The sequence below is a fragment of the Triturus cristatus genome, chromosome 3_2, assembly GCF_964204655.1.
Source record: "Triturus cristatus chromosome 3_2, aTriCri1.1, whole genome shotgun sequence".
Classification (NCBI taxonomy): Eukaryota; Metazoa; Chordata; class Amphibia; order Caudata; family Salamandridae; genus Triturus; species Triturus cristatus.
In genome coordinates, this window is record NC_140584.1 from 1,052,869,606 (window position 1) to 1,052,892,309 (window position 22,704).

Here is a 22,704-nt window from a genome sequence, read left to right on the forward strand (position 1 = left end):
GAAAAAAGGGGGGTCCCAAAACGCGTTTTCCACATGCATTTGTCCATAGGACCTTTAGTCGAAGGTACAGCCCGAACGGCTGAACAGAATTGCTTGAAATTTGGCAAAGAGGTAGTCCTCAGGTCAGGCATGTGCCTTTTGCATATATGGTGTCAATCTGTTCAGTAGTTCCTGAGAAAATTGCATTTAAAAGTACATAAATATCTATAAGCGCGCACGGTGAGCGCACCATAACGTGCGCGAGCGCAATTCTGATTGGTGGTTACATGTCAGTCAACATTCGAATCGGTCGAAATCAGGAAGTGTCGGCCGCCATTTTGTGTGTTTGGTGTGCGACAGTGAAAAAGAAAGGTGGAGAACGTGAAAAGGGGGCATGGTAGAGAGTTCCTGACCCCCTAGCCTTTGTCAGGGGGTCCCTGAAGGACCCCAAAGGGTGAAAAAAACATTTTTATTTTTTTTCAAAAAATCGCGGGGTGCGCGCACGGTGAAAAACCTTTAAAAAAAAAAAAAACATTTTAAACGAGCCATTCCATATTACAGGATACAGTCAATCTATAACTATATACATAGGTAGTTTATTGTAAAATAAATATATAAAAAATATAATACATACATAAATTAGCATTTAAAAAACCTTACAAATTCACTTAAAAAACCATAGGTTTCACACGTTATAGTTAGATGGACATTTCACTCGTAAAAAAAACAATGAAATTCCCCCGTTATAGTTAGTTCAGATAACTATAACTCGCGCAACTGCCACTAGATCACAAGGATGATGTAATCAGTGATGCCACTGACCATGTCATGAGTGATGTAATATGTGACGTCATAAGCAGTGGATTGCGGGCGTTCGAGTTATAGTTATCTGAACTAACTATAACGGGGGAATTTCATTGGTTTTTTTACGAGTGAAATGTCCAGCTAACTATAACATGTGTGAAACCTATGTTTTTTTAAGTGAATTTGAAAGGTTTTTTAAATGCTAATTCCCAACTATAACGTGTGTGAAACCTATGGTGAAATACCATGACCATAAATAGGATATCACAGGATATAAAGGTTTTACACAACCAATACAGTACATTAAAAAAAATTTTAAATGTCCATTAAAATTTCTTCTATAAAAAAGATACAAATTTAACAACCTTCTAGAGTCCGCCATTTCATTCGCGAATAGCCCAAGACCAGCTAAGAAATTTGGCTAACCCTATGATAATTATTTCATTTTCTCAATTTTTCAGTAACCTTTTGGCAGTCAGTGCGGATATCGTACCAAGAGTTCTGCTCAGGGGTTTGAGCCACGTGCTCCTAGCTGAATGATAGGCTGGACAAACATAAAGGAAGTGGCATACATTTTCTATACAATTGGGACAAAATGGACACCTATCTCCCTGACCAGTTTTCCATTTGCTGGTAAATTCCCTGAGTGGGAGCGTTTCTACCCGGAACTGATGGTACAACCTACGGTCTCTAGGTTTAGTAATTAGGTCCCAATAAGATTCGAGGAATGATTCATCTTTAAAGTCCCAGAAGTCTCTAGTCAATGGAGAGCCTACCAGAGTAGAGTATCTCCTAAGTTTTACTAAGCTCCAGTATGCTACTCTAAATTCTGTTTTGGTTGGAAAAACAGCCACTTCCGGGGATACCCACAAATCCCTCATTCCCATATCAATAAGTAGGGTTTTGATAGTTTTTAGCCATATGATCTTGTTTGAGTGGTCCAGCCCCCTTACTTCAAGCAGGGCCTTTACGAATTGATGTAATTCGGGGGTAGACCATAGCCTTCGCCAGAAGAACAACATTCTAAGCTGTGCGATATCCTCAATGGGATTGCAACCAAGATCGAACAGAAGAGGGATTCGTGGAGTCGATCTTGGGAGGCCCACAATTGATCTTAAAAATTTGTTTTGGGCCAGGGCTAAATCGGACAGATTACTACAACCTCAGATCTCAGCACCATATAAAGTAGCAGGGACTATTTTCAACAAGTACAGCTTAACAGCTGGAGCCACTGGCTTAGTTTGAGAGAGCCTATGCTCCCTTAAAAGGGCTCCTGCTAGCTGTGAGTGCTTCAATGCTAGGAGCTTCACCTGAGGAGTCCAGCTCAACTTTTCGCCAAGGGTAATGCCTAGGTAAGTTAAGACTTTGGCCTGCTCCAAGAGCTTCCCACACAAAAACCTTTGCCGAAACAGCACCTGCCCCATGGAGTACCATAAATTTTGTTTTCTCCACATTAACCTCTAGCTCATGTTCACTGCAAAAGGCCTCAAAGCGAGATAGGGCCCGCTGCAAACCCTGCCGCGTTTTGGATAATATCAGGGTATCATCAGCGAACATGAGCAGGGGCACCCTTTGGCCAGCCAACTTGGAGCATCAGTGGGGTAGTTGTCAAAGTACTGTACAACCCCGTTTATAAACAGGGAAAACAGGGTTGGGGCCAGGACGCACCCCTGGCGAACTCCTTTCTCTACTTTGAATCTTTCAGTGACCTCTCCTGGTTTCCCCCAACGAACCTGAGCATAATTGGAGCTGTGAAGCTTGATCACGAAATCCACTAATTCCTTAGGCATCCCTAACCCTAGTAAAACATCCCAAAGTTTAGATCTGGGGACAAGGTCGAATGCGGATTGTAGGTCCACAAATGCTGCGAAAATTAGCCCCTTGCCCAAAAGGACCTCCTTCCAATAAAGTAAGACGAACCTAAAAACCTGATCCAGTGTTCCCATATGAGCCCGAAACCCTACTTGAAGATTAGATAATATATTCTTTTCATCCATCCAACTTTTGATCCTTCCTAGGATGACACGGGCAATGATCTTTTGCAAAGCATCGATAAGGCTGATTGGCCTATAATTGCCCAGTGCGGAACGATCCCCCTTTTTAAAAGTCGGGATTATTTCCGCACCGGACCAGGAATTGGGAAATGGAGTTCCCCCCGCCAAAGAGTTCATCAGATTCATTATGTAGGGGACCCAAAGATCACCATTCTTCCTAAATAGGTCCGCTTTAATACAATCAGGACCGAGTGCCTTACCACTCGGAATGTTCTTCAGGACCACCTCAACCTCCTTGGTACTAAACCGTAAAGGAGCGTCTATGGATACGGATGGAACAGAGGACACCCTCTCCGAGCCCTGCTGGTATTGGGCTTCAAAGTGGGCAACCCAATGGTGGGGGTCCACATTATTATTAGGGATTATCGACCTATACCCATTCCCCCACTTTATTAAATACCAAAATTGAGTCATATTCCTGCCTTTACATGCTTTCAGCAGGTCCTTCCAACGTTCCTCGTCCCACTCTCTTTTAGCATGCCTTAAGGTGGATTTATACAGAATCCGGGCCTGTTTAATTGTAGGGTGATTCCTAGATTTGATAGCGGTCGAAAGGGCTTTATGAGTAGACCTACATTGCTCATTGTACCAGGAATTGGGTTCAGATTTTTGGTTAACCCTCATAGGCTTTGAATTAATAAAATAGCTCTTCAGCCTACTAGTGAGCTCCATATGGATCAATGGCAATTTAACATTAAGAATCTCCTGTGAACTACACTCATTTAGTTCTCCTAGGGCCCTTGAGACCAGGGCCCTAATTTCTAACACCTTTGTCTCATCAAGTGCCACCTTAGCCCATTTGACCCTTCTCAAGTCATTACCCATTATTAGCGGAGCACAACAACTTACTGTATTCCCAACGGCCGTGGGACTAAAGCCTTGAATATCCATAGTGAGGACCAAGGAGTTGTGGTTGCTTTCAGGGCGAGTTTGTACTACCATATCTAGCACAATGTGCCAAATTTCCAAGTTTACCAGGATGTGATTGATCCTACTTTTGGATCGACCGTTGTCAAAAGTCGCTGCACCCAAGGCATCGGACTTAGTCCTACCATTGGCAGCTCTAAGGCCCCATTCCAGGCACATCCCTTTTACCTGCAGCGCTACCTCAGTCCATTTCTTTATGGGTTGTAAATCCAACTGAGGCACGCCCCAGAGAGCGTCCTCCTCCTCACTAAATCTACCATCGTCGCTATCCAGGGGCTCAAAACAAGTATTAAAGTCCCCCCTCGGCTAAAAAGGTCTCAAGTGCTGCAATAACCTGTGAGCTCTTGCCACCCACTTGGCCCCTGGCATATATATTAAGCAAAAATAAGTTGGGACCACTCTGAAATCTAACTCTGATTGCCAAAATGTCCGGGTTATCAAGGGGGATCACGTCTGCTGTAACCCCCTCAGTTTGCCTAACCCAGAAAGTCAAGCCCCCCACCGGTCTCCCCCGATGTCCCCTAATTGTGGGTTTCAAGAGATTTAGGTAGCCTGCATGGAATATGTTCTCCACTGCCCATGTTTCTTGGAATGCCCAGATGTCAACTTCATTAATATATGATGACCAATCTGCTAGGCCAGCCTTAGATTCCAGCCCGGCAATATTCCATGAAGCAATGGCCATGGGTTTCCTTAATACTGAGTTTGTGTATGTATATATATATATATATATATATATATATATATACACACACATATACATATACACACACACACACACACTTTGAAAACAATGGTCCCATGAGAATAGAAGGATTCTAATTATTAATTATACTTAAGGCTCCTGTTTTTTTTTTTTACATTGCAGTCTTTGATTATCCATATTAATTTTTTGTCAACTTTCTGTATTTAAACATATTTACTTTGGGTTTTGTGAACAAAATAAAGCTGAACCTGGTATATTTCCACATTTATTTAACCAATAAATATGCAGTCATGCTTGAAAGCCTGCCAGGTTTCAGTGATATGAACACCCGCATAAGATAAATCAATGCACTTATCTGCACATTTCATTGTCAGCCTTGTGCATATCTACAGCTGTTAAAGCCGCTTTACTAAAATGTCTTTTTTTTAACCACTTACCTATCAATGCACACAGTTATTGGCCTGGCAATCATGGCAAAGTGCATTCAGAATCACTCAAAAAGCACCCAATTTTCGTTTTTATCCACATTTAAAAATAAATACAGACAAGAAAATAAATGGCTTTTTTTTGCTGCATATTTAGCTCTTAAAATCCGTGAAAACAGGGAGCCTTAATTATACTATGTCTCTGATGGCAATTTCTCAGTATACTCCGCTTACGTTGCACACTTTTCAAAAATAAAATGGGTTTTTAAAAATGTATACTTTGCCTTATAGAGATTAATAAGTGGATGTTTACTTCAATGTTCTTTGTTCCAAATGCATTTTGTAAAATAATGCATTTGTTCTAATTTTTTCTTACTACTAACTACCTACCTAAAATCATCTGACGTGGACTTGTAGTAGCACGATAGTGGAGATACACAGGAGTCCGAGAGTAACAAGTTGCAAGAGTTTATTGCGTAGGTTACAATAAACACAAAAACAGACATGAAACAGTTTGCTCAGGCAAGTCACTAACTTCCAGGTCTGAGACAATAGATCTGGCAGTGTGTAGAACATGCATATAAAAAAAAAAAAAAAATACACGGCCCAGAAATAGCACTCAAAAACACGTTGCTTCTTCCTTGGCAACTCGAAACACACACACACACACACACACACACACACACACACACACACACAGGACACGTGGGGGAAATACAATTTTAAGAGTAAAGACTGCCACCTACGTCAACGTACTCTATTTGAATGAACACTACTTAGGGGAGTTCAAGTCCGGTCTATGATTTCGCACTAAGAAATCACTGTCTGCTATAGGTTTGAACCTCATTTTGGCCAGCTGAGCCATTCGCCATACTAAAGCCTCAAGTCCCCCACGTCGAATATTTCAGACCTGTTATTAACATTACTACGGAAATACAACAAAAAAACAGGATTTGTACAACAGAGAAAAGAAAAATTTGATTGTCTCTAAATGCCAGCTTCCGGACAACTTACTTAACATCAGTACCCATTTGCACGTGCCAAACATAAGTGTTGCGTTTTTCAGGGCATACATTCACATTATAGCCTGACCAACCACTTCAACTAGCCTTCTATAAACGATGTTTTCAACGGGCTTAAGTATCATCGGTTACAGGTGGCAAAATGGTCTTGTTTAATTCTACTATGACATTTTGCATTTAGAGAGTTTAAATTGCAGCACCCTGTATAAACACGGCAATCAAAGCTCGTGCATGAGAAGCAGCATCAGCTCAAATCGAAAATATGCTTTCTGTTAGAGTAACAAAAAATATGTAATCTTTCTTCACTTAATTGAGGAATAAAATTGGCCGAGCAATCTTTGAAGCATTAAAGACACGTACAACTCGATGGGCTCTGCCCTCTGTCGCAGTTTCTGTGGCCAGCGAGCTGACTCAGTCTCTTGTGTACTCGAGGAAATATATATGTGGCACAGGACTACTGAGGACAAACACTATCTGGGTTCACACCTGTGCCAAACTCGGACTGAGCTCTATGTTGACACTTGTACTGAGATCTTACATGTTCACGCATGCATCCTACTATTTCCATGTCCTCGTTTTTTTAAAAACATAAACAGAACTGCCTGTGCTTTCAGAGTTCGGAACGATCTATTCTCTGCGTTTATAACTAGACAAGTCCACCTGTCGGGGTTCCCCCAACATGTATACCAAACTCAAATCTGTGTTGTCAAGGTGCAAACCCTGGGCGCCAGCTTCAGAGTTTATACCTATACCGGGTTCTATTTTCTCGTAGTTTACCTGTTACAGGCTCAGCTGGCCTTCTCAGTTGTCGTTCCGTTGTAATTCTGTGCGTATGCTTGGACTGTTACATGTTTATAGGTACCCCTAGTGTGCTTTGTTTTAGGAGCCATATTTGTGACCAGTTTTGACTCTAGCGTGGATCCATTAGCGGATCTTTTTCTGACTTATTTTAGTCTGCGCCTGAATCTGTCTTTCTACGAAATGTCTATAAATACGTCAGACTCCAGTTTTCACCAAGCGATCGATGTGTTTTTTTACGGTCAGATCTGTATGTGAAGCAACATCTCTGCTAACAAGGTGCATTAGAGTCAGTCTAGGTGTTGTGTTCATACCATGGCATAATATGACTCTGTTCATACCGAAGGCTCGCCTTCCGGCTGATTTCTCTGCAAATCTCTAGTTATGCATTAACAGTTCATATCTGTTTCGGACGCATCGATATAGTCAAGTCTGCGTAATGTGCCAGACTGTTTCAGCCCTCACAGTTCGTATTGGTGACTGACAGCGCGATCTGTCCATACCTGCGTCAGGCTACGCCTGTGCTGTACACGATGTTGGCGCTGCTGCCTCTACACTCCGGGTCTCGGGCTAACGCTGCTGTCATGAAAGGTTCCCAGGCTCACGCTGTAGGCCTCAGCGCGAGCCCAATGGGCCACAGACCCGGCTGCAGGCATACACAGAGTCCCTCCGACTGCCGGGCCCCGGAGGGACTCATTGGCGGCACAATCAGAACATCCTTATGGCTTCAAGGACCTGTAATGCCACGGAGCGTGAGCTTTAAGACAACGGTCTTCAGAAGCAACTACACAACATACACTCTGCAAAATACTGCTGGACTTAGACTTCCGGGTGACGTGCCGTTCTAGAAAGAGAAGAAAGACCTTAACTAGAGCAACATTTCGCGGCCATCTTGGATTGGGATACAATTGTCTTTATAGCTTAAATGCTGGTGCCATTTTGTATTCTAGGGTAATATGCGCAGTGAAGATATGCCTTATTGATTCCAATTTTCTCAATTCGTTAGAGTTGTGGGTGGGTGTCCCAGATTTTGGTGTCTTGGAAACCACGCCCGGTGTTCGTGTCACTGAATATGCCCGCTACTGTGGATTCATGCCTCAGGCTTTGGTACTGTCCGTCATCAATAAACCATTCTTGGGGTAAAAGAGAGTCGTGCAGCTCGCTAAACAGCATTGCATTTTGGCTGCGAATTGCATCTTGGTGGCAAAGGTAACCCCTTTCTGATGCTCCTATACGTGTTTTATTCCCTTATAGAACAGGACTACAAGTCCTAGAATTCAAAGGAAAAAACCTGAACTGGAGCAGCACATAATGCGTGCATAAATGCTAACATTTTAGAAGAGGAAAGCTAGTGTGAGATTTAAAACAAAAATAATCGGGAGACTAAATTCCCCCATTGACTTCTACTGAAGAAGAGACAATTTCAGGAGGGAGAAAGGCAAAATAATGCAATTTTAGCTTAAAATATCCGGTGTCTCCCACCTGAATCGGGTCTATTGGCATCATGTATGTGCATGCCCCTCTGAAACTTAGCAGCTATGTCTTGCACAACTTTGGTTAACGGTAGAAAAACAGACCCCTTTCCAGTCCCTTTGGGTGCTAGGCAAGGCTGTCGCCATTCACCACTTCTGTTTATGTGTGATTTAGAGCGCCTCTAAACACATCAGCCCGAAAAGGAACATCAATGGCATGACTGTACCTGGCAGCAGGTAGTGAGGTGCTTCCATACATTGACACAACTCTGCTCCAGCAGGCATTCAAAGAATGCATCGGAGAAAACATGCATCGAGTTGGAGCAAAGATCAACAGTACCATTTCAGTAACTCTGCTCTTCAACCACTGGACCCCAGCCAAGACTCACCGTCATTCCCCATCAAGCAGAACTTTGTGAAGATCCTTGGAGTCTGGTTCAGAAAAGGCGTAGTGGCAGAGAAGACGTGGGACTAGTGACTGGTGAAGATCAAGCAAAACCTGGGGCTCTGGAGCCTCAGGAAGTTGACGAATGAGTGAAGACGTCCCCCGATCGTCCTATAGAACAAGACCATGCTGATACTTTAGTATATCACCCCAGTCTCATCGATGCAGACACAAACAGCAAAGGCCATCACGCGGATGACCTACTTAATCTGGAGCTCAAAGATGGACAGAGTGAAGAAAGGGGTGATGTTTCAGACCCACAACAAGGGAAGCAAAAGAGTACCTGACATCACCACAATCCCGAGTAGGATCTTTGTGTGCCACTACGTGAGGAACACCCTGAGGAACGAATACAAGATCCACACTGGTTTTCGGATGGCACGCTTCTTTTTACAGCCGACGTGGAGGCACCTTGAATGTGCAGAATGGGTGAGGGCCATACAACTGGGATATGCCATGGTACTACAGAGAAGTAGGACATCAGCAAACAGATAAGTGCCTTCCCCATTGCAACAGTAGGCCATGTGTGGAAAAATTTCACCCCCAGATGCCTTACCAACAAGCACAAAGACATCACCTCAATGGCAATCCAAGTAGGTCTGCCAGTGAGAGTCTTTGTGTACGTAAGAGGGCTCAGCCACTTGATGTCCTGTCCGAGAGGGTGCACCACAACTGAGACGACCCACCACCTTTTCTGTGGATGCACCTACGCCTAGGGCCTGCTAAGGGTCCTAAGCACAGACCTTAGAGCCTTGATATCCATGACGAGCATCATTGCATAATTGGTAATGTATGATCTATTCCAGGACAGCTGGAGTCTCCTGTGCTGATTTAAAGATGTCATTCTGTTTTCCAGAAATCACCTGGTAGTATAGAAGAAGGAGACATCAACTTTGGCTTTCTGAAAGAAGACCCACAGCCTTCCATAGTGAATATGCGGTAACTGATGGATTGGATGATGACATCAACGAGGACATTTGAGGATCTAAGGGGTTCTCCCAGCTCTGCTGGGGAACCCTAGAGGAGCTTCTAACCATGTTTTCTGTTTTTTCTCCCCTCTCAGAACCGTGTGGCGATCAGGGTGAGGACCAGACTGATGAAGGTATGTGAGTAAATGTATTTTGAGTAACCCGACATTTTTCCTTCCAAGGTAAAAGGTTAAAAGGATAGCATGTACACATGTTGGCAAGTTTGTATATGAGTAAGTGGTTTTTGTGAAGGGTGACGATTGTACATATCTGAACTGAACTGAACCGAATTCCAGACTAAAATAAAACATCATCTCTACGTCCCTTCTCCCAGTCCTTATGTAGCTATAGATATTGCAGTTTGATAATGTGTGACACATTTATATTTCCATTGCACTTGTAAAATTTAGACTTTCTCCAGAGAAACATACAGGTCATTTGTTCAGGATTGTGCAGAGGCCCAGACATTGGCCTTTAAAAAACCCAAAATTTCTGAATATTTTCTTCATGCGATTCAACAAATCAATGTGCGCATTTCGACATTTAGAGGCTCAGGCAAAACACAATTTCGCTGGAGTTGCAGGGTGCTCTATATAGGAGCTGCGTTCCACCTAAATTTTAGAACCGCCCAGGGTTCTCTGCTTCCTATTTTGCATAATTTATTCTGTACTCTAAGCCTGAAAGGGTATTGTCTTGACTTATACTGGGTGCTCCCTTGTTCAGCAAATCCCCAGCACTCGTAATTATTACAATTTCAAAACGTTTTTAGACGTGTAAGTCAGGAGAAAACATTGACATCAAAAAATCATATGCGAGGTTTTTCTTCTTTGTTCTTTATTTTCAATGGAACATCCTAGTCACAGCCAACACGGTTTTCGTCGTGTAGGGACATTAATCCCACGACTTCCTCAAGGCTGTGTAAATTAAAAGACAATAAATACCATATCGCATCACAAACTTCTGAAAAGAGGGGTCGTGTAGGTATACATTACAAGTCAAAATTGTCTTGAATAAATACAAAGAGGTTTCACATGCGGTGAAACAGTATACAAAGATATATGAATAAGAATCCATTAAAATCCGAAAGTGAAGAGATGCACATTGCAGGTATATACAAATAATCATTTGGAAAGAAGTGTACCAACGTGAAAAGAGATCAACAATTTGTAGGTATCTAGTAAGACTAGCGACCAAAAGGGATGGAGAGAAAGGAAGGGCGTGAAAAAACAACGTGACCTGGTCCCGCCTAGTAAGATACTAAGTTACTAAGATACTAAGTCGTGATTAACGAGATGAAAGTGACGAAGTGAGTGACAAGACAGCATGCCAAACATAGTGAATCCACTTAAAACGAGGCCAGTGGCCAAGCATATTTACCTATTTTCTATTCAATAGGATCTCTATTGTAAGAAGACACAATAAAGGGACAAGTGCGTTAGTGCTCTAGTCCACAAGGTATTATTGATTCTCTTTGGTGAGTGTGTACAAACCAAACCTACTTGTTATGTGGTTGAAATTCCAGACCACATGGGGGTCAAATCCAGGATGGGGACAGTCAAATTCTACGGTCTCTTAAACAACGAAGCGTACGTTTAGCGCTGAGCTGTAAGTAATAAATGTGCCAGTAAGTAAAAATAAGTAGACATATACTAACGGGTAAACACGTGATCTCCTAATCTTATTATACGGCAATTATTTACCAAGGCTGTCATTATATCTCTCAGTCAATGAATATCGAGAATCGTTTAGCTGTCATGAGCTCACAATTATAGGTAAATACCTCATATGTACGTGCCACTGTGTCCTTAAAATAACAAAGTCTCTTATATTCGCTAGCTACAATCACAGTTCACCAGATCCCTACCATAATAAGCGTATACTATGCTACGTTCAAACAGTAAATTTTCTCACCCAACTTCTCAGTCGGTATCCTGTTATCTTAGTCTCTTATATTCGCCAGCTATAATCACAATTCACCAATTCCTAACAAGATAGGCGTTAAACATGCTACGCTCAAACAGTGAAATTCCTTACCCAACTTCTCAGTCGGTATCCCGTTGTCTTAATCCTCCCATCCAACCGATACAGTGGAGCCGAGTGCTGGCGAATATAAGAGACTAAGATAACAGGATACCGACTGAGAAGTTGGGTGAGAAAATTTACTGTTTGAACGTAGCATAGTATACGCTTATTATGGTAGGGATCTGGTGAACTGTGATTGTAGCTAGCGAATATAAGAGACTTTGTTATTTTAAGGACACAGTGGCACGTACATATGAGGTATTTACCTATAATTGTGAGCTCATGACAGCTAAACGATTCTCGATATTCATTGACTGAGAGATATAATGACAGCCTTGGTAAATAATTGCCGTATAATAAGATTAGGAGATCACGTGTTTACCCGTTAGTATATGTCTACTTATTAGTACTTACTGGCACATTTATTACTTACAGCTCAGCGCTAAACGTACGCTTCGTTGTTTAAGAGACCGTTGAATTTGACTGTCCCCATCCTGGATTTGACCCCCATGTGGTCTGGAATTTCAACCACATAACAAGTAGGTTTGGTTTGTACACACTCACCAAAGAGAATCAATAATACTTTGTGGACTAGAGCACTAACGCACTTGTCCCTTTATTGTGTCTTCTTACAATAGAGATCCTATTGAATAGAAAATAGGTAAATATGCTTGGCCACTGGCCTCGTTTTAAGTGGATTCACTATGTTTGGCATGCTGTCTTGTCACTCACTTCGTCACTTTCATCTCGTTAATCACGACTTAGTATCTTAGTAACTTAGTATCTTACTAGGCGGGACCAGGTCACGTTGTTTTTTCACGCCCTTCCTTTCTCTCCATCCCTTTTGGTCGCTAGTCTTACTAGATACCTACAAATTGTTGATCTCTTTTCACGTTGGTACACTTCTTTCCAAATGATTATTTGTATATACCTGCAATGTGCATCTCTTCACTTTTGGATTTTAATGGATTCTTATTCATATATCTTTGTATACTGTTTCACCGCATGTGAAACCTCTTTGTATTTATTCAAGACAATTTTGACTTGTAATGTATACCTACACGACCCCTCTTTTCAGAAGTTTGTGATGCCATATGGTATTTATTGTCTTTTAATTTACACAGCCTTGAGGAAGTCGTGGGATTAATGTCCCTACACGACGAAACACGTGTTGGCTGTGACTAGGATGATCCATTGAAAATAAAGAACAAAGAAGAAAAACCTCGCATATGATTTTTTGATGTCAATGTTTTTTCCTGACTTACACGTCTTAAAACGTTTTGAAATTGTAATAATTACGAGTGCTGGGGATTTGCTGAACTGTTACGTAGAGCTCTTGCTCTTCTTGTAGAGTTGGTGGTTTCTCTACACCTTACAGCACCGTCATATAAATGAATATCAACATATGAATGTGAATTTCCCTTGAAGCGCCAACGTACCTATGACCGATACCACAACATTTTGATTAATTGGGTGCTCCCTTGTGTCTAGACAAAGCTATACCTTTCTGAAGAGCTCTAATGAGAGCAACACATGCCAGGGGTTGCTTTTATGCATTCCAGGTTGGCTTGGATGGTGTTTTACCAATCTAAAGCTCTAATACTGTGCCTGGAGTTTTAAAAGGCTTTTGTCATTTTACAGCTCGGCATGGATAGCTCTGTGCTAATCCTATGCTTGAAGATTTTTCTGTATAAATGACAAAAGGCATTATCCCTTTCTTGCTCAGCATGGATGGTGCTGTGCTAATCATATGCTTAAATCTTTTCTAGAAAAACAGACATTTGAGGTGAGCAGATTCAGAGAGTCGCTGGTGTTGTAGGGGTCTCTATATAGGAGCTGCTCTCAACCAAAATCTGGGAACTACCCAGGGTTCTCTGCTTCCGATTTTGCCTACATAACAAAACAATGACTTGCTTGAACAGAGTTCTTGGCACTATCCTGGACCCGCAAAGATATGATGTCAATGGGCTCCAGATATCTCATGGTCAGGCTGTATGATGCTGTAGTGTAGTAAAATTTGAAGCCAGGGTCTTACTCATGGCAAGATCTTTGAGACAGTTCGAGACCAGAAGAGTAGGCTCCTTCATTCATCTCATAACCAACCTGAGTCTCGCTAACAACAATGGGACTGACACCATTTGCCTAGTCCCGAATGGGAGAAATTTAGTATATTCTAGCAGCATCGTCCAGGGCCTGCCTGGCAATGATATTTCTGCTCTGTTTCCTTTAACCTATACAACCTGTTGCCAATTGTGCTCCACTGGCGGGTATTCCCAGACCAGATGAAAGAAGCCCGGCTAGTCTGCACAGCATCTCTCACAACACTGAGATCTAGCCGGATCAGTCATGTGTAGGAAACTAGGGGAGCAATGCCATTGGTTGAGAAATTTAAAATGGAGTAACTTGTGCCTATAGCAAATTGATATTTATATTTTGTTTGGGAAAACAGTATTTCTAACGTCCCTGTCAGTCAGACCACACTCTGGACATCAAGGAAGAAGCCATACCATGGTATGTGGTGCTTGATGAGCCCTTTCCAGACCAATCCCCTCTTGCCCTACAGCCCCTCGACAATGTTCAAAAACAGACAGGCAGGGCTGTCTGGCCTTCCGGATCATCGTATGGTGAAAAACACATGATGAGAGCAGATCAAATCTCAAAGGGACATTGTCAATTTAAGAGCATGCGGCATGGAATTGTTTGGGAGAGACCCTGGAGAGAAGCTATGTCGCAAGGCTGAGGAGGAAAAATTCCAACATACGGAAGGAGAAAGAACCAAGCAGGGACTTACTTGGTTTTTGCCACGAGAAGTCAGGATGACTTCAATGACATCCGAACGTGCCGGACACCTGCAAATTCGTTATGCGGCTGAACTGGAATAACCCAGAGGTCAAGACAGACGACACAGAGGATGCAAGGGAGTTTCCGGCATTGCTCTAGGACAGGATGGGAAAGAGCGCGGAAGCCACTGGCACAACGCACCGCCCAGCCACGTTTCAGGAGAAACGTGGCTCAGCCAGGTACGTGGTCGCATACTGGGAAGGAAGGAAACGGGAGTCTCCTAAAGAGAGGCGGCAGGAAAACCTGTTTTTTGCGTACTTATTGAACGCTGCTCGATCGGAACACGGTCATTATCTTTCTGCATGCTCGTATACACTCTTATAAAAACAATAAACCTAGGAGTCTACCGGTGGTAACTAGATTACTTACGTTACTATTTTTTTAAATTATTATTAAAACCAGTGGTGTTGGTGTTAGCTACTAGGTGCTCTTTCACAACCCTCTTCCCCCGATCTCTGTTTATATAACAAACAGTGGATGTGCCAGGACTTATCCCTGGCTTTCTCCTTTTGTTTGACAGCGAGTTCCTGCAGAGAGGCTGTAGTTCCTTGGGAACTAGAAGTAAAGAAGAAATAAACAATATTATAATTTTGTTGAAATAAAATGAAATAACTCAACCTAAACTGTTGTCAGAGTCTAATGCAGACATAAATACCATTGACAAAAATAGAGAATCTTATTCAGCAAATGGTACAGGGCCAGCACAAATTGGAATGGGCCCTAGAGAGACAAATGTCCTCTGCTAAGGCAGATTGGGAGATTTTCAAAGATTATATAAATACGCAAGTCAAAAGTCTTCATAAAGTAGCAGAAGATCAATTTTTGTTAACTTCTAGTCTTTCAGGTTTTCGTACCACACATTCCTTGGGCTCCAACATAGCTTTATAGAAATATGCGCCTAGAGAAGGCCCTGATGCTTTCGTGCTGAACTTTGAACGGGCTGCAAAGGCCTGTGCCTGGCCTCAGGAAAAATGGCCTTCCTTTTTGGCTCAGCTGTTAGTAGGTGAGGCCCAGGCTGCTTATCAAGTTGCCAATCCTCACGGGAACATGCCCTATGGGGAAATCAAAGCACTCATCTTGGACCACTTAGGGATGGATGCAGAATCATATAGAGTGAAATTTAGGAAGGAAAGGGGTTTGCCTGGCAATATTCCCATAACACTTTTTTCAAATTGAAATTGGTTTCAGACAAGTGGCTCAAACCTCAAGAGAAAACAAAAGACAAAATCATGAATCAAATATACCTGGAACTCAAAAATGGTTGCGACAACACACCAAATTAACAGTTGAACAAGCAGTGGAAATGGCTACAACATATGCTTGTGCACGACCCAGGTTCTCCCTCTGGGAACATGACAAATACCACAGGCTGACAACAGTTGTAACTGGGGATAACAGATAGACAACCTAATTAACCTCCATATGAAGGTATTCATGCCTAGAACCACAAAATTGTAGCCATCCATCTACAAAGGACCCCAGTGTTTTGACTTTGGGGAATGGGGCCACAATGCTCGATATTGTCCTAACAAAAAACCCATAGAGGAACCTATGGACATTAACAGCGTACTCCGCTCCATACTTTATACTCAAGAATTGAGAAATTATTTTTACGTAAATCTTCTGTTTAATAACCAATGGGTTACGGCCTTATTAGCCTCAGGATGCACACTGTCAGTAATCCAAAGGGAATTAGTGCAAGCCCCTCAGATTCTTCCCCATAGTAGCTACCATATGTGTCCATGGAGATGTAAAAACGTATCTAGTAGCACATATAACAGTAACTACACAAAAGGAGGAAACAATAATGGTAGAAGTATGGGTTCTACATAATCTACAGGAAGCTATAATATTGGGTACGGATAATCCTGATTTCTTAGAGGTGTTTCTCAGTAAGCTTCAAATCCTGGATACCCACTCAGTGAACCCTTCCAAACTTCCTACCCTTGATACCTTACTTACCTCTGAACCCTGGCAATTAGACTGGGATTTCCACCTTGCTCAAACAATCGGTAATTTACAAAATGCCTGGAGGGAAGCAAGAGCTATTGAAACAAACCCCACATCTACTTTCCCTAAATTCCTTATGGAAAAAGCATTACTGTACAGGGTAGGAAGACATGGTGATGAACCACAGTTATTAGTACGAAAATAATTTAGGAAACATCCTTTTCTTTCTCACTTGTTAGCTGGTCATACAGGGGCCCAGAAAACCTCCCAAATGGTCCTAAGATACTTTTATTGGCCTCGTATTCATGCTGACATGAAAAAGTATTGTCAGGAATGTGACGTGTCAACGCAAAAACCCATACAAACCCTCATCCATACCTCTTTAACCTCTACCTATAGTGGGTAAACCTTTTAAACGTATTGGCATGGACTTGATCGGTCCCTTACAAGAATCAAGCAAGGGTAATTTATATGTTTCAGTAATAATTGATTACACCACACATTATCCTGAGGCTGTTCTCCTAAAAACTGCTAGCACCAGAAATCTAGCCCATGTTCTTTTTGAGGTGTTCTCCAGAGTTGAATTCCCTAAATAAATCGTTACTGATCAGGGAACCCCTTTCATGTCTAGATTAATGAAAGAGGTATGTAAAAACCTTAACCTCTATCATATCAAAACCTCAGTTTACCACTCACAAACTGACGGTTTGGTTGAATGCTACACTGGCACTCTCAAACTAACACTTAGGAAAATGCTTATTGGTGATGTAAAAAATTGGGATTTAATTCTTTGTCAATCAATCAATCAATCAAAACCACTTTATTCGATTATTTAAAATCATAAAAGTATACAGTACATTAGAAAACAGTTAAAAACATTTTCATTGTTAAAAAACAGTTAATCACAGGCAATAAAGTTATAAAAACTAATTGATTTCCTCCAGCAAAGCTACATGTCTATTCCTCCTACTCCTAATAGATGCAACGAGAAAGCTAGCAGCACCAAACATGGTTACGGGGGATTCCATTAATTGTAAAAACAGTAATGCAGGTTTAGTCTGTATAAAGGCTTTCTCTTTCAATATTGGGAAAATAAACCTTTTTCTTGCTTCAAGATACAGGGGGCAAAAAAACATAAAGTGCATGGTATCTTGGGGAGAGAAGTTATCACATTTACAAGGAGTCATGTCTTCCAGCCTAAACCAACCCTGTGAATCACTTAGTACTAGGTGAATCTGATTAAAACTAAATTTTGTCAGTTACCATCTATGAAAAGAATTCATAACAGTAGACAAATAAGGTTGTATGTCCAAGGACAAAATAAGCAAGAAGTGAGCCCTGACTGAAGGTTTACTTAACTCCTGGGCTTCTCGCTCAGCTTCACTAAGCTTAATATAATTTATTTTGACCCACTTTAAGTCAGCTTTACATAAGCCTTCAGGATTGGTAAATATCTCTGGGCGCCCTAATTGCTTAGTTGACGTTTTAATGTAGGACAGCCACTGGATTTCCTTAGTGTTGTCAAGTTTAATACAATCCTTCAAGATTTTATGATTTAGCGCGAGATTCGGATTTGACCAAATTCTGATTCATAACAGGATTGGGGCAATTTTTATTATGTCCAAAATGTAACCAATCCCCAGCTCTAGATGGACCGAATGGGTCGCAGCAGATTGTGGGAGGCCGAGTAAGGCACGTAAAAATTTATTTTCTTCTCTTTGTATGGGATCAGCTTTAATGTACCCCCATATTGCAGCCCCATACCTGGCAATTGAAATAGTTTTAGCCTGATAAATAGCTAAGATAGCCTCACAGGGCTTTCCTCCCAGTCTTTTCGCAAAACCCTCTTTGTCATTCGAGGACAAGTCCAAAGCAGTTTGAGATGTTCCTCTTTGAACTATTATATGGCCGACAACCCAGACCTTTGATCGAAATGATAAAAGAGGCCTGGGAAAGAGATACAGGATCCGAGGCTCAGAATCTTTTACAGTATGCCCAAGAACTAAGGTCTAGGATTTGTGAATTACATGACTTGACACACAACCAACTAGAGAAAAATAAATCTAGACTAAAACATTTTTTAGGAAAGGAAAGAAATCGAGGGAATATCAAGTAAATGATTGTGTTCTCGTCCTTCTTCCCTCCTGTAATAAAAAAATGAAAACAGTATAGAAAGGCCCTATAAAATCGTGGCCCAACTCTAGAGAAGATAACATACAAACTAGAAATCACTCCTTCCAATCACCAAACCTACCACATAAATCTTTTCAAAAAAGTGGTTCGGCCTTTTCCCAAAGTACAGTTGCTTAAAAAAAAAGTCGTCCCGACTAGTACAGTTGAAGAACTAGTCATCAATAATGATCTGAATATGGAACAAAGATCTTCTCTCTTACAGTCTTTTTCAATGATTTGTTCTCCCGGTCGTAGCAATTTAACAGAACATGCCATATCCACTGAGAAAGTGGTGGTCATAAAACAGAAACCTTATGGTAAGAATCTTACCGGAAGAGTTTTCTGCAGGAGCGTCACGGAACTCCAGGACTCTGTAGATAGTGACTCAACCTTCCACTATCACCAATTGCCTCTATCAAACACTAGAGCGCACTGGTAAATAGGGGAAAGAAGGGAAACAAAACAAGGGAAAAGAAAGGGGAAACAATACCTGGACTTCAGCCACCACTCCACAAGCCGGTAAGAGGTCCTTAACGCCCTGAAATGGAAAGAAACCACGAGTAGTGTAGTAACAGGCAAACCTATAGAGACCGGGAATTAACTCTGTTAACTCAGTTAATGAAAGTACCTAGAGCCTTAATCTTAATCTCTGATCAGGGGTACACAGAACTGGGCCTCTGGGTGTGACGGTAGACTTGCGTCTCAAACAGGAGTATCACAGATAGGGAGTGCTGGTATTTGGACTGTGTCAATTCTCCAATCGGCAGTCTGTTCCGTGACACCAAAAGTAGACTCCAGCGATGAATCTGGTCTCAGGTGAGCTTCAGGGGTATCGTAGCACCAAATCCAGAAACACTACGTAGCACCCTTTCCAAACGTACTACATAGCTCCAAGGAGGAAAGCAAAAGATAACTGGTGGTAAATAATAATGGGAGGACACTCCAGGTGCAGCGGAACCTCGAACCTCTCGTAGCTCACTGCGGCCAATACCGGCTCCACGAAATCCAGCCGGCCGACGGGACTAAATCCGTCCGGCGGGCGGAGTACGCCACAACCAGTTCCACCCACTAGCAAACGGAGCAGGAAATAGTCCGGCTACACCAAGAGCGAGGGGACAAAAGGGGAACACGGGGCAGTCCAGAGCTCCGGACACCGTTTGGTGAGTCTGGTTAGAAGCGGAGGGAAAACAAAGAGACGAGGACGTGGTAGCAAAAACCACTGCGGGATAAATCCGGGAAGCCTTTCGTATAACAGGAAATCAGGAACCGGATACGGGGCAACACTAGAACGCGAAGCCTCGTCTTCACAGGAAGTCAGGCTTTTCTACCTGCCTGACTTCCTTGCACATGCGCGGTAGCGGGCCGCCATCTTGGGTCTGATATCGGCAATCCTGACAGTACACCCCCCCAAGAGTGCTCCCCACCGGTTTGGGCTTGTCAGGATATCTTCTGTGAAACAGACGAACTAATCGTGGGGCGTGTACTTGACCGGCAGGTTCCCAAGTGCGCTCCTCAATACCAAAATCCTTCCAATGAATCAAATACTACAAACGACGTCTAACTCTTCTAGAGTCTATGATGGCTTCCACTTCATATTCCTTATCATCGTCCAGATATACCGGAGCTGCGGTCGTAGGGAGACGGGTGCCAGGTTCAACAGGTTTTAACAGAGAAACGTGGAAAACGGGATGTACCTTGAAGGAAGCAGGAAGTTCCAGCTTCATGGCTACTGGATTAACCACCTTTATTATCTTGTAAGGTCCAATAAACTTGGGTCTAAACTTGCAGGGGCCTCGCAGGGGTATGTACTTGGATGACAACCAGACCTCATCTTCCTGTTTATACAATGGTTCAGTACGCCTATGTAAATCAGCCCCTTTCTTATAGTTGGCCTTTGCCTGATCTAGGTTCTCCTGCGCGTTTCTGTGTACGTTCTGAATGTCCTGAATTAACTCAGCTGCTGCAGGAGCAGTACAATCCGAATATGTTATGGAGGGCAAGGTTTTAGGATGATATCCATAAGAACAGAAGAAAGGTGTATATTTAGTGGAAGTGTGATGACTGCTATTATAAGCAATTTCTGCCACCCATACCATCCTATCCCATTCAGTGAGTGAATGTAAAGCCTGACTTCTCATATATTGTTCGAAACACTGATTAACCCTCTCAGTTTGTCCATCTGTCTGTGGGTGATGGCTAGATGACAGTCTTACATCTATTTGAAGAAGGGAACACAGATGTCTCCAGAAACGTGAAATAAACTGGGCACCCCTGTCTGAGACTAACACAGAGGGAAAACCATGCAAACGGACCACATGTTGTAAAAAAATGGATGCCAGTTCTTTAGAAGTAGGCAGACCCTGTAGAGGTATGAAATGAGCTGTTTTCGTGAATAGATCAACTACCACCAATAATGTGCTATGTCCTTTAGTAGTGAGTGGTAACTCTGCAATAAAATCCAGGGATACAGTGTGCCATGGACGAGGAGGTGTAAGCAAGGGCTGAAGTAGACCTACAGGATTTTGATGAGACACCTTACTCTGAGCACATATATGACATGTCTTTACGTAATGCTCAGCGTCTTTTAACAGAGTAGGCCACCAGAAACACCTACGCAATGAGTCTATGGTTTTTTTAATCCCTGGATGTCCCGCTAAGGGGTGTGAATGACACCACTCCAATGCGTGTCTCTGTAGTTCTGGAGTTGGAAGAACAAACCCTCCTTGGACATAAACAAAAGCCTGATTTATTTATAAGGTTTTGTGAACCGACTAACTCTTGCATATCATCTGACAATTGGTCTGTTTTTACCTTTTCCAAAAACTCCTCTTCCGAAATGGTCCCTCCAACAAACCTATTCCTGGGTAGTATGAGGTGTGGTTCAACTTGTTCTTCCGGGTGATTAAACCCTAAGCGAGACAAGGTGTCTGCCTTACCATTCTTCCTCCCTGCACGATACTGAATGGTGAAATCGTACTCACTAAAGAATTGAGTCCAACGCAATTGTCTCATGGACAAGGCCTTGGCAGACTTCAAGAACTGAAGATTACGGTGATCCGTGAACACTGTAACTGCGTGATGTGCACCCAACAGGTATTGCCTCCATTCCTCAAAAGCCTTCTTAATGGCCAGTAATTCCTTGTCCCCAATTGCGTAGTTCAACTCAGCTGGTGTTAGTTTGTGTGAGAAGAAAGCCACTGGATGTAATTCCCCTGTCAATGGGTCTGCCTGGGAAAGAACTCCGCCCACTGCCACTTGAGAAGAATCGGCTTCCAATACAAATGGGTACACAGGATCAGGGTGATGCAGTACAGGAGCTTGAGTGAAGGCTTTCTTCAGTGTGTCAAAAGCTTCATTAGCTTCTAATGTCCACAGAAAAGGAACTCCCTTCTTCAGTAATCCTGCTATGGGTGCCACTAGTCCTGAGAAACCTTTAATAAAACGCCTATAAAAATTGGCAAACCCAAGAAAACTTTGAATATTCTTCACTTTCTGGGGGGCCGGCCAACGATAGATAGGCTCTACCTTCTGGGGATCCATGCTTAAACCCTGGGGTGAGATGATAAAACACAAAAAGGCAACTCTTTGCACATGGAATGTACACTTATCTAATTTACAATATAAATGGTTGTCTTGTAAACGTTTCAATACCTTACGTACATGAGGTATATGTTCTTGTAGAGAAGGAGAGTAGATCAATAAGTCATCTATATAGGCTATGACGAAATCATCTAGCATCTCTTTGAGGACCTCGTTAATTAAAAACTGAAACACCGAAGGGGTGTTGCAAAGCCCAAAGAGCATTACGAGATACTCGAATAGACCGTATTTTTTACAGAAGGCGGTCTTCCACTCGTCTCCTTCCATTACTCGCACTAAATGATACGCCCCCCGCAGGTCCAATTTTGTAAAGACCTGGGCATTCTTTACTCTGTCAAGGAGAGAGGAGATGAGTGGGAGAGGATATCTATTCTTAATAGTGATATTGTTTAATGATCTATAGTCGATGCAACATCGAAGGCCACCCTCACATTTCGGTATGAAAAATAATGATGAGGAAGCAGGCGATCTAGAAGGACGAATAAAACCCATTTCTAACATAGTGTCTAGATATTCTCG

At 42.4% G+C, this 22,704-nt stretch overlaps 1 protein-coding gene across 1 annotated transcript in view; it reads right to left on the reverse strand.

Moving 5' to 3' along the window:
* The window catches only part of TMEM248 (transmembrane protein 248), a 167,669-nt gene extending 160,099 nt beyond the window's left edge, over nucleotides 1-7,570 (reverse strand). Inside the window, exon 1 of the mRNA XM_085649753.1 lies at nucleotides 7,219-7,570. The gene's annotated coding sequence lies outside the window, so the exon portion shown is untranslated. The remainder of the gene's footprint in view (nucleotides 1-7,218) is intronic.
* Between the last annotated feature and the right edge of the window lie 15,134 nt (nucleotides 7,571-22,704).